Below are 13,484 nucleotides of genomic sequence, written 5' to 3'. Positions count from 1 at the left end.
ACATTCTGTGGTTCTGTAATTACTGTGGGCTCCTAGATGGAGTGGTGATTGTGTGCAAAGATTCAGGAGCGCTCAGGGATACTGGCCTAGTTGAATTAGCACTGGAGAATACAAATGGAAACCTGTTTGCAACATTGTTAATCACAGTAAGCCTGACATTTTCTGATCTTTTCCTGGTTTTTATTGTTTTGGGTTATAGTGGGTTAATGATTAAAACCAGGTTGCAAACTTTAATACCTTCATCTGATTACAGTGTATTTATTGAAGCTTGGGTTCAGATGAGATTCTGTCCAAGCAAAATACAGCTCCCTGCTTCATTTTCTTGTCATTGCTAAAATCTAGCTTCTCGGGTGATGGCAAAACACATCACCAAGCACTCCTCTGCTCCCCACCTCGGGGCTGGCTGAGAAACACAAGACCTGTGATTGCTTCCGAATTACATGCAAGTGGATTGTGTGGCTGATATATACACAATGATCCACTTGCGGGTATGTCAAGCGTAATAGATAATTGCTGAGCTTACACAGCAATATTTTCCTCACTGGGAAGACTCATGTCAGTCTTCATCTCCTACTCAACTGTCGGTTCTCATGGAAACTTGTTGGAACTTCACGTATTTGAGACCAGGTCCTTTTGTCAAATTTGATCAAAATTAGCCAATTCATTCAAAAGTTAAGAGGGAGAGGATGAGAACTGACAGGCTGCCATGCATCTGCGGAATTTATTTCCTTGCAAAACTGACATGGAAAGCAAAGTTTTCTAACTTCCAAAACAGGCAATCAGAACTCGGTAACCTGCATTGGACTGAACCTTGCAGAAATACACATGCACAACCGAATCCTCATCGTTTGGGGCTTGTGTGCGTATGGATATATATAAGCTGATATGTAAGCCATATCCACTGCTGGAGAACCTGAGGATAACACTAGATCATCTAGCAGTCTTTCAGTTTGTTTACCTAACAGAGGGCAATTTTGGAAAAAACCCCTCAAACACCTAATTCCAGCAATGCTGACTGTCCACCTCCTTCTTTCCTGTGGCAAACGTCTTACTGAAATGGGAAAGCCGAAGGAAATAGTTGATAGCCGATGATAACTATGTTTTCACGTAATCTTAAGCTCTAATGTGTTTTTTGTTATAGTGAGCTGACCTATCTCATTTTTAAAATAGGACTAAAGAAAATTATTGCTTTTATGAACATTACACAGACAAGGGAGACATACAGTTACTGAGTTTGCAGTCTGTGGATAAAAACTTTGTTACAGAGTTAGATATTAGAAAACTTACTAGAGCTGCCTCTTTAATTATCTATTTCTGAAAGCAGGTGAAGTGAATGACTTATTTTTCAAAGAAATTAAAATACTGTAGGCACCATGTAGGTGTAAACAATATGTCCCAAATCCATGCATTTTTAATTTATGTTAAACAAAAGTAACCATACAGATATCTTGGTTTACCTACGGTACTTTGTTACGTGTTTGTCTTGAGACTTTTGAGGTGTAACAGTGTTTAGTTTGTAAAAACAAGCTTACATTTGAAGAAGTCTTGAGAAATGATCCTGTGATCCCATGGTAGAAAATAGATTTTGGCCAGGCACAGTTGTCTGTCTGGATACGGTTTATAACTTCAACACTATCTGCTTAAAATATATGGTTACATATATTCTGTCATTAAATCATATATATCAAAGGATGGAACCCCTGTAATCTGGTTCCTCCCCTCCTTCCAAGGGTAGAAAATGTAAGAACCTGCTTGGTTCAGGCGTACGTGAAAGGTTTTCAGAAATGAATAATTCACATCAACAGTTTGAGTTGAATTGCATCCCATGAGGGAAAGCACAAAAAGAAAAAGGCAGACATTACTAGTCAGGCTTTACTTTTGTGCCGCCAATAAACAAGATTTTAAGTGAAACACAAAAGCAGCAAAGTGTGTGAAATCCATAATATGAAAAGGAGGCATGTAATAACAGGGAGAGCTGCTGAAGGGCCTTTAGAACCAAATGAAGGTGCTTTATTTGCAGGTAAGTACGGTGCAGCCTACACACTTCAATCAAGCCAGCAGTAGGCTTTAATACGTGATAATAAAGTGTGAAAGGTGGTTTTCTAAGAAGGATGCATGTACTTATTGCTTGTAATTATGTATCCAGTAAACAGACACCAAAATAGAGGCACTAGGTTGCCTCTCACTGTGGCACCCAAACATATGAGTAACATTAGTATCTGTGGGCTCAGCTGAAGTTGATACAGTTGATACTCAAAGTTCATGGGTAGGAAAAATCAACTCTGATAATCCGGCTAAGAAAAATATACATCTAGGTGCTTTGCAGCTATCTTGGACTTATCAGGCTGTAGCATTGAAAGAAGACAAAGTACTTGAAGATGGTGTCTTGGAACATAACAATTTATTTAACTGGAGTGAAGCAGCTTGCTTATTCACCTGTAAATTAAATAGGAAGTTCATTTCATGTTGGGACTCAGATGTAGAAGTCCCATATATTTGGGGTCTGACTGTATGTGCTTATGTGGAGTTATATTTCAGTTTCGCTCCCAATTTCAACTTGTTCACACATAGATTATTCCTGAAATCCTGTGGAAACTAACAGAGGCAAAGAACTCTTAATCTGAATGTAGGTAATCTGTGTAACTCCATATCCAAGCTAAGGTGAAACGTACTCATAAACAATTTAAGATGAGCCTTATATATTGTGGAGCAGCCTTTTTGTGCAGCCAGGCTGTACCTGCGATGAACACGTAGCTGAGTAGTGCCTGCTGTGCTGTGTGCAGGATCCCCAGGGCTGTCCGTGCCCATCGGGAACACCTTCTGCCATGGAGGCCCCCCCAGGTTAGTTTAAGGGACAACAGGGTCCAAAACAACTTGTATTACACTGGTGAGAAACAGGGTTGAGCACTCCAAAAGTGACTTGAATACAGGTTCGGATATCGGTTGAGGAAAATTATGAAGGGTCAGCAACTAATACAACAGGAGTTCCCCAGAGTGCATGCACGTGGCTCCACCAGAACAATGCCGGAGCCGCCCCTGAGTCCGGGCAGAGTCCACACCTGCCTGAACACGGTGTGGGGTTATTGTAAAGGGACACACGTACTCGTACTGAGTACGGAAAGTGTACACTCGCCATCCTGCGAGGGGAAATTTATAATACACTCGCAATCCTGCGAGGAGAAATACACGTGCAAATGTGCATGGAATATTACACGTGCTTATGTGGAAGCACGGGAGGAAAATACACCCACGATTCTGTGAGGATTAATTTGTACACGTGCTCATATTGAGCACGGGAAGTACGCATGCAAATGTGCACGGAAAGTATAAATACACGTGCAAATGCGCACGGAAAGTATAAATGCACATGCAAATGTGCACGGAAAGCAGATACACTCGCAATCCCGCGAGGGTTACTTTTCCTCACACCGTGGCGGCAAGGCAAGCGGAGTCTCCGTCCCGGGGGGGCAGTGGCTCCTGGCGGCAGCGGCTCAGCTCGTGCTCCACGAGATCCGCGCAAGGGGCGGAATCTCGACGGGAATCCCGTTTTTACAGCCCGATCAGATCTGACTGTGGGCATTCCAGAAGCTTCTCTGCACCCCCACACTGGCTGTGGGTGCCCCTGGCGCTTCCAAACATCCCCCACACTGGCCCGGGCACCCAGCGGCTCCCTGGTGCCTCTGCGCTCCCTTCTCCTGTCTCTTAACGGCCCTGGCCAGGGGCTCTGGGGCCAAACAAAAGCAGCTGTCAGGCTCAAGCAGCAGAGAGAGGGAGATGTGTCTGCTCCTTCCATAGCGAAGGAGGGAGGGGCAGAGAGGGGGATTTGCATTCTGCCACACACTCTTTGTATGAACACAGAGGTGACTCCAACTCTTTGACTCCACAAGTAGCATTACTGTAGCATAAGCGTGACACAAAGAGAGCCAGGGATTTTGTGAGTCACTTTTTCCAGAACTTTCAGGGAGCTTTTGCATGAGTTATGCATCTGGTTATTTTATTCAAGATGTCTTTTTTATTTGGAGAAGCAATATACTCAATTTACAAGATCCTGCCCACTGAGGTTGGGTAACTATTCTTAACAGTAGGTGTAATGAGAATTTCTGGGTTGGGTTAAATAGCAGAGGGAGAAGGAAGAAGAGAGAAAGAATTAAATGGCACAATTTTAATTGTTACATGTGTGCCAGAGGCCCTGAGTTCTCTGTTGTCCTTCAGCAGGAGGAATTTTGTCTCAGGAATAATTTTTCGCTTACATGGACTCCACAGCAGTGGTGGAATTTTCAGGCTCATGGATGAAAAGGCTTCTTAGGATCTCTCTATTTTTTCTTGAACGGTGAACTCAGAGCTCTTGCTCTGCTGGTGGAGCCTTTGAAGATAGCTCAGTCCCACAACACTTCCTCTGTTTTCTAGAATGTACACTTCTTTCACACTTTAGAGGAGCTCTTTTGAAGCTGTGTAGTGTACGAAATCTGATTCTGTGATTCTGTGATACCGTACAGCAGATACTTGATCAACATTGCAGCTGAGCCCTTGGAGTGCCCCACATTGCTGTGTAAATACGACGGGACTGTAATGGGACGTGTCAGCTTGGAGTGGAGCGTCCCAGACGGGCACCAGGGCTCTGTCTCTGGGAATCACTGTGGTGCTGTGTTAATATTGCAGGCCCATGAATGTTTTAGCTTGAGTGAGTGCAAAAATCCTTCAAACCCCGTCCTTTATATATTCGGTTGGCTGGAAGAATCTGCTGCAGGGTTAGTTTGCTGTCTATGATGTTTCATAGATGTGCTTTCTCATCTATGTTATTCTCTTATACAGCGGATGTTGCCATGTTCTCCTTTCTTTGAAATGAAATATTCTTGCCTGTTGTCTAGAGTACTAGAATGGCGATATTTCAAAAAGTATAATTAATTGTCATCAAAAGAATATATGACTTTTTGGAGGGGTGATTCCTGCTCAGTAATACCTGTTTGCCTGTTCACTCAATACAACTTAATTGGATCTTTATCGTCTCTCCTTCCTTTCTGTATTTTATCTTCCTCTTTGTAGAAAGGCAAAAGTTCAGCCTCAGAGATCTGGCGGAAAAATCTCCCTGCATATAGAAAAATGATAACTATGTGGTGTAGAATAGGAGGGAGAATATGAGGAAAATGGAAGATAAGAAGTACTTTACTCAGATATATTTTTACCAAACAAGAGATACAGGTGTAGAAAAGTATAGGAAAATAAAAAAGATGCCCAGGTTGTCTCCTGCAGACAATTCAGCTGTGTGTTTTGATAAACTCTTTCCTGATGTTTTAGCTGTGCCCTTATTTTCAACTATGGCAATGACACAGGAAACACCTGACAAGATATTTCTGACAGGAAACATTATTTCAATCCAGAAATAGAAAACAGCACATGCATAAAATCCTGATACTTCCATGTATATTCTGACGAGAATTTATATGGAGATCAATATTTTAAATAACAAATACTTAAAAATAACTTGTATCTAAGAGGATTGGTAGGTGGTCTGCTTTTCAAAAGTGCTAAGTGACAAGTTGCTCTTACTAATGTCAGTTCCAGCAGGACAGGGAACTGCTGGAGAGAGTCCAGCGCAGCCACCAAGATGCTGAAGGGAGTGGAGCATCTCCCGTGTGAGGAAAGGCTGAGGGAGCTGGGGCTCTGGAGCTGGACAAGAGGAGACTGAGGGGGGACTCATTCCTGGGGATCAATATGGAAAGGGGAGTGTCAGGAGGATGGAGCCAGGCTCTTCTGGTGACAACCAGTGACAGGACAAGGGGCAATGGGTACAAACTGGAACACAAGAGGTTCCACTTAGAGATGAGAAGAAACTTGTTCCCAGTGAGGGTGGCAGAGCCTGGCCCAGGCTGCCCAGGGGGGTTGTGGAGTCTCCTTCTCTGCAGACATTCCAACCCGCCTGGACACCTTCCTGTGTAACCTCATCTGGGTGTTCCTGCTCCATGGGGGGATTGCACTGGATGAGCTTTCCAGGGCCCTTCAACCCCTGACACTCTGGGATTCTGTAATTCGTTGGAGAGCCAGAAGATGCTCAACAGTTCTGATAATCAGGTGAGATATAATTAGCATTGATTAACTCCACTCCTGTTGAAGTCAGTGTGAGTTTTGTAGCCAAATCTCTGGGCTCACAGATGGGAAGGGGCCTCAGGAACCGTCTCGTCTAACGTGCTGCTCAAAGCTGGGTCCACTGTGCGTGTGCTCAGTGCTGCATGGGTTTGAATATTGGTCCTTATTGCAGTTCAGAAAAATGCCTGATATGCAAACACTTATCAGAACCAAGAGCTACGTCTGCAACACTCGACGTGGACCTTTCACCCAGCACGTCTGCGACTTTGAGAGCCCGCTGGAGATACAGCTGCTCCTCAGTAGTGCGTTCATCATCTTTTTTCTTTTTTTAATCTATTTATTTTTAAGACCAATGTACTCTCATACACAACTCGTGAATAATAACCACCAAGTGATTTAAATAATAGTCTTTACTTGCTTCAGTAGTATTCCACAGCAGTAAAAGTAAATAGTTATTCTGGAAAGCATTGGAGCACAGGTCAGGAGGCAAAACTACAACATGCAAATAATTTTGAGTTACTCTTTAGAAAACTACACTTTTGTAGTTAACAATTTTGCAGGAAGAAACTGAAAAAAGAGACAGAACTCTGCTTCTGCAAAGTATTGCGGTTCCTTGGCAGCTGCAGGGGTATGGTGAATTATGGCTGAAAATTCTACAACCACAAAAGGAAAATGGACAAAGAAGTGCAGACTAGAACTTGTACAACATGGTAGTTTTTAATCCTGAAAGGCGTTCAACATGCACACTCTGTGTGCAGGGTTTTAAAATAAAGTATTTTAAAGTTAACAGCTACAAAGGAGAGTTCATAACTGAAAAGAGAGGGGTGTTGTGTGGAAGAGTTGGAGAGGAGGGCGGAAGAATAAAATAGTTTGGTGATGTGGTGGGTTGGCTTGTTTGTTTGGGGATTTTGTGGGGTTTTGTTGTGGTTTTGGTTTGGTTTTGGTTTGGCATTGTGCCAGCCCATCAGTTTTGGCGAATTAGGTGTTGCTGTTTCCAGGACATAAGCCGTTGTCCTTCGGGAGCGTCTGCTGAGCTGGGAGCAGAAGGCAGGGGCACACTGGGCTTGAGGAGCGTCCCCTTCCCTTCTCCGTTCCCAGCCTTGCTGCGAGGATTGTCTTGTGCCAACCATTGGATGAGAACAAAATAAGCAGAGCAGAGAGAGCCCTGTTCACTGATGAGTTTATGACGAAAAATGGAATCCGAGCTGTTTGCACATATAGATGAAGCTGCTTGTATGAGGAGACAGAAAACAAGAGAGTAACTTAACTGGTAATTTGGGAGATCAAAATATCCTCCGTTAAAGAAAGGGGGCACCTTGATAAGCAGCCTTCCCATTTTTCTACGTTTTGAATAGATGAGTAAATATATCAAATTGATTAAAATCTCTTCACTCAAATTAGAGAATCTCCTGGGTAGTAAATATACCCATGGAGGAGGTCAGTGGTGTCTTCCTGGTGAAAATTCTTCCCTTCGTTTTAGCTACAGATCCTAAATCACTGATTGGAGCGATGCTGGGCAGTCACAATAGCAACATTTCATTGTTTTCATGTATCTTGCTAAAAATATTACTGGAATGACAGAGCTCCTTTTGTTTAGGAGAAGTTTGCAAGGCACTCAATTTTTACATGTGATTTCATGAGGGTTTTAAATGCAGAAGTGAGGGAGAATATTATAAGAGACTGAAGTATCTGTACTTTACATCTCTCCATAGAAAAGATTTGGGGCAGCTGCTTTGAATCATCTCAGTCAGTTATATTGTAATATTCACTTACTTGGAGTAATAATAACTTTGAGCCAAGAGTGAAAAAGAACAAATGGGCTCGTTCCCATGTTGGGGCTCAACGCTGCGCGGTGCCGCCTCTGTCCTGCCTGTTCGCATGTGCTGAACCTCCAAAGGGCACCAACACAGGCAGAATGCTGAGAAATAGCAATAACCCATCAACAGAGCGCCTTTGGCAGATGGGATGTGTGCCAGTGGCTTAGCACCATCTCCTAATCATTTCTCTTCCTGAACTTTGTAACAGAAACACAGGATATATTTCACTATTAAATATGTAATCTTTCACTATTAAATCATGAAACTGGAAGCTTCATGCTTCTACATAGTACAGTACAAGCTTGCTAAAATATGGATATGCCTCCAGACGTGGGTTATGGCTTGAGAGTCACACGAGATGAATGTAGCTTTGTATTTTTTATGAAACCCCCCTCACTCGAAATGTATTTTTATTTATTTAGAACAGAACTTGCTTTTCCAGTTAATAATTTCTTTTCTATTGGTGTGAGCTGCGGTACAGCCTGTATTGCTGAAAATGGTGTGACTCTTATCAAACGTTTATTTACATTTTTGGTGATATCAGAACGTATAATTGTAGCAGCAGTTTCCTAATCTGGCACACAGCAAAGTTTGCACTCTGTAAACTCTAGAAAAAGCACGTAGTGCTACAAAGATAATAGTTTCAAGAACTAGGTACAAAAGAGCCTATATTAAGAATCAAAAAGGTTGAGTGGTATTTATTAGGTATTTATGCACACCTTTATACCGGTGTGAATCGAACAGATGAAAATTAAAGTTTGTAGTTTGCTTTACCTCCCTTTTCTAATCCTTCCAAAGGAAAAAAGTTGCAAAACCAGAAGTCTGAGTCTGAAAGGCAGGAATGTAACGTTCCTATCTGTATGCTTGTATGTACACACCTATCCAGATTTTCGATTTCCCTGTGTTCCTGTCCTTGCACCTGGAAACAGGAGCTGTGCCTTGGTTTTCTTCTTCTCCTCTAAGAGGTGGGGACGTGCTTGTGTGCTTCCTGATGTTTTATCAGACAGGGGCAATTTTCAATGTGTTTCTGCAGCTGTAACCTGACAGACATGACAAAAGCTGCTGATTTCTTTAATAGTATTTGATAACACAGTTTTTATAGGGCCCCTTTGTTGGATCAATGTGTGAACTGAAAACTAAACGGTTTATACTAAGGAGCTAGTTCCATATTGCATTACTATAGTGTAGTGCGCTTTGCATGACTTAATGCAGAATTTTGCTATGGTCTTGGTATATAAACTTGTAAAAGATGTATTCTAAGAACATGTAGAATAAGATGCACATATGGATTTCCACAATTGCCACCACCTAGCTTTGTGACAGATAGAGGTCTGTGTCGATATGTCTGCACACACAAACAAGCTGCAATGTTATGTATGCACACAGATACATATTAATGCAGATATAAAAGTATGCATGGATGTTTCTTGAGATTACTGCCTCACTGCTGTGGAAACCGAAGTTTTCTGCTGAGGGCAAATAATTCTAAGATGATTCAATTCTAGCTTGTAGAATCTGGTTTGTTTTTTTTTTTCCATTTAGGAATCACGATGTCAGTTTTACCAGCTTAGGTACCAAACTCTTCATAGTCTGTGGTGGTAAGAGATGAAGTATCATCTCTGATCTATAAGGAGGTCCTGCAAACAGTAAATTTAAGTTTAAATTTCAGTGTATTTTTCTTTAAAAACCTGTAATGTCTGTATGTTATAGTTCAGTCACTTTTGTTAATAACTGTATTTATGATCCTTTTTTAAAGAGTAGAGAGAGATCACAGTGTGTTACAAAGAGGTATTTTTAAAATGCAACTGGGTGTTTCATATGTCCAAATGCAAACCGTGTTTAGGGAGCATGATGCACGCCTCCTCTATTTAACAAAACAGGCACTTAGCACCAGCTGGGCTGGGCAGACACGGGCGGCTGCAGCCAAAGGGCAGCTGGAGCTCAGGAACCTGCTGGCCATGGGAGCCCCTCACCGCTAGTAAGCAGGTAGTAAGTAGCTGATGAATACTGCTCTTAAATATCACAAGCAACTAGGGCTCTACAAAATTAAAAAGTTCTATGTGGGCATAGGTTTGCCTGGTCAATATTAGTGAAATTTGCCATGTTATCCAGGCTGATCTGGATAAGTTGTGTAGCCAGGTGTGTGTGCAGGCACACGTCAGGGTTTGCCTGCAGACGTCTCTTCTTGCTCCTCCAGCTCTACACCGCTGGCTCTGCACCTCCAGGACGCCTGGGGAAACGAGCCTAAAAAAGGACAAAAAGCCAACACTAAGCAAGCAATAGAAAAGGCAAAGGGCAGGAGTGAGCTGAAAGGAGAGTTACATAGCAAGCAGGAGGTGGAGCAGGAGCAGGGGAATGTTACAAGTCGGTGTGCAGCATCCAGCGATACTGAAGTGGATGAACAGGAATGTTCTTTGGTAAAACACTGTGCATAATATTTCTGCGAGGATGACAAGGAATGCTTTCCATGTCCCCTGGCAACAGGCCCAGGCAGGGTGTCAGTGGCCGGATCTGTTAGGTGTGGCAGATCGCATGTGGGCCCAGGCGGCAGAGCTAGCTATGGTTAAAGAGGAAAGAACAACATATAAAATTCATACTGGGCACTCTTCTAATGAGAAGTGAAAATGAAATAATAGAAAATAATATCTGTGTCTTTACTACATGAAAGGGTTTTTGTGTTCTAACTGCTACATATGTTTTCCCTTGTACATTTTCTGGAATCAGTGTGATAAACTTATGTGTACAGATTTTTGGAGATGGAGTGGCCCACATGCATGAAGAATACATTTCTATAATGATGAAAACCAAGGGAACTATTTAAAGCCTGGTTAAGGAAGAGGTGCTTTTGCAGCTGAATGTATTTTTGTATGTTTTCAAGTGATGCAAGGATGAAGGTGCCATCCATATTTATGCTTCATTAAATAAGCATAAGGAGACCTGAAAAATAGAAAGAAAAACCGCAACTTTCTTCCTCGTCATCACGAAGGAGCTTTTCAGTGAGAAATGCGCTATTTAAGTTGTGCCAGCCAAAAATGGGGATCGGAACAAAGCACATGAATAGAGTCTGCTTCCCAGATTCCAGAAGAAGAAAGAAACCTCATTTATTCAAAGTCAACAAACACCAAACGCGTGATGTGATTCTGAATTCTGACATGAAGAATTACAGTCACCAGGGACTACACTGGTTTGATATTTTCGGTATTTCAGAAAATGGAATAATTAATTGTTTCTTCCTTTCTGAAGTTGGAAAGCTTTTTATTTTCCTTCAGTGATGGCTCTAGAAGGTCTATTTTTGTCTCCTTTACAAACAGTTACTAAAGACGCTTGCAGCTCCACCTCAGCATGGGCGATGTGCCTTATTACAGCACATCACAAATCAGATTTGTGATTCCATCACAAACATGTTGCTGTGACTTTATGGGTTCTGTTATCAGTTCAGTTCTTTAAATATGATGAAACTTCATGAAGGAGATCCTTGAATTGTAAGGTTTTATAAGTTGAAAATATGTTACATATTTGTACTGGAAAGAGCATTTTCTTGATACCTGGACTGAAACTGCAATGTTGGTCACTATTAATGTTTTTCCTTGATAAGAAATTAGGGCATGGGGAAGGAGAAAATTAGAGGCATTCATGCATGCTAAAAGGAAATCTCTTGTGTGATATGTTCTAACTTGTGCATCCTTATACTTTTGTCTGGCAGGGCTGAAGTGCTGCCGCAAGGGAACTGGGACTGGAGTCGTGTGCACTGGCTTCCGCTGTGGCAATGGTAAGTGTGCCTGGGCAATGGCAACGGATGCTTGATGTGTAGAGAACAGGGAAGAACAACAATCCGGTTTTGGTTATTTGTGTGTTTTAATTACTGATGGTAAGACATAGCTTCAAAGAATAACATGGAAACCACTTTAAACAGCAGCTGATGATGCAAACCTTGGAGCTCATTCAAACACAGGTTCTAGATTTAATTCCAGTTATTACTGCACTTAAATTTGCTCCAGTGTTCTTTGTGTTCAAATGATCCATTGGCAGAGTTACTTTTGTTGTAGTCTCTCACGTTTAGCTGAGTGAATGTTAAGCTGCCTGCTTTCGTATGCAGGTACCCTTTGGTTTTGAAAGTCCATCTGCTAAATACCTTGACTGGTTTTAGGTTCCTCTCTTTGTGGAAATGCATAATCAGCTGTTTCTAAACTTATCTATTCCCTACTGTGATTAAGAAATTCTCACTTTGGTCTCTGCACTTTATCCAAACAGAAGCTGATGGAAGAGGTAAAGTAATAAACAGGATTTCAACCCTTCTGGGTTAGAATATCTTTCTGTATGGAGCCTTCTGGTGTTGTAGCTGCATTCAAAAATTATGTTTAGAACAAAAGGTGAATTTGCTCAAGAACTGAAACAGACATGAAAGAGTTTGTACTTTGGGATTAATGGTAACGTGGTTTGGTTTGAAAATTCCTTTTGTCTTCAGGGGTGGCCAGAGGAGCCCCAGGAATGACCCGAGGCTGGAACAGCTCTGCTGGGGGACAGGCTGAGGGAGTTGGGGTGTTCAGCTGCAGAAGAGAAGCTCCGGGGAGACCTTAGTGCACCTTTCAGTGCTTAAAAGGGGCCCACAAGAAAGACGGGGACACAATTTTTGAGCAGGGCCTATTGTGATAAGAGAAGAGGTGATGGTTTTAAAGTAAAATTTCTCTAAAATGAACTGTTTGTGTTGTTCATATTATCCTCAAAGAAAGATACTAGCTCCTTGTGAAAATGAGGAGACCCTCCAGGGAACCACCTTCTCCCTCTGCACTTGCCTTTGAGAAATGATGATCGTATGAAAACCAAAAGGTTGAGTTGGTATAATGGGTGAATTGCAGATAGCTGTAACACTGTTTATTAAATATTGTATGTTTAGATCTAAATTACATTATTTTTTTAGTCATGATATCTCTTCATTATCACTAAAAAATACATTTTCATAAAAAAGAAAATGGGTAGTTATTGCAAACATATATTACCAAGGTAATGTGTGATTAAATGTTATACAATATCTGAACTGCATATAGTAGGAAACGAGGATTCAGCAGTGATCCCACTAAGTAATGGGGAAATCTTGCGTCAGGAGGCTAGATCAGCTCCTTAAATTTATGTTTCCCTAGTTCCACCATGTGAAAGGACAAAATCCTTGTGCTGTCTGCTGTGATGAAGGGGGATGCTTTATGCCATGGTAAAGAAGAGTTATTTGAAAATATCAGAAGTGGCTTGTATGCTACCTTTTTCTTCTCTCGCTATCAGGGCCAGTTCCAGGAATATAGACTGACAGTGTTTTTAAAGAGAATTCAAGATAGTTTGGAATTCCTGTGAATGTGACCTCTTTGCTCTCTTCCTTTGCCAATGCCCCCACCTGACTGTGTCCCGAGCTATTCCAGGAAAGCCCAGCAGTGCAAACCGTGCACGTGGTGCCTCACGCCGGGAGAGACGTTCGCTTGCCAGCTTGTAGCAGGAGGGATGCATGTTCCAAAGGCAGGCTGTAGCTAGCTCCGGCTCTTTACAACTTTATTCAACTTTGCCTTTTATTGCCGTACCCTTTCACGAGGCGATTAG

General features: G+C 42.0%; 1 long non-coding RNA gene across 1 annotated transcript in view; it reads left to right on the top strand.

The window, feature by feature from the left end:
* LOC110362182 (uncharacterized) overlaps positions 1-13,484 on the top strand; it is a 95,459-nt gene that overhangs the window by 724 nt on the left and 81,251 nt on the right. The window contains exon 2 of the long non-coding RNA XR_002419285.2: positions 11,605-11,670. This is a non-coding gene — a long non-coding RNA (uncharacterized LOC110362182). The remainder of the gene's footprint in view (positions 1-11,604; positions 11,671-13,484) is intronic.

Source organism: Columba livia, chromosome 15, assembly GCF_036013475.1.
Source record: "Columba livia isolate bColLiv1 breed racing homer chromosome 15, bColLiv1.pat.W.v2, whole genome shotgun sequence".
In the NCBI taxonomy this organism is placed as follows: domain Eukaryota; kingdom Metazoa; phylum Chordata; class Aves; order Columbiformes; family Columbidae; genus Columba; species Columba livia.
Note: the sequence above shows the minus strand (reverse complement) of the source record. Positions and strands in the feature narration are given on the sequence as shown.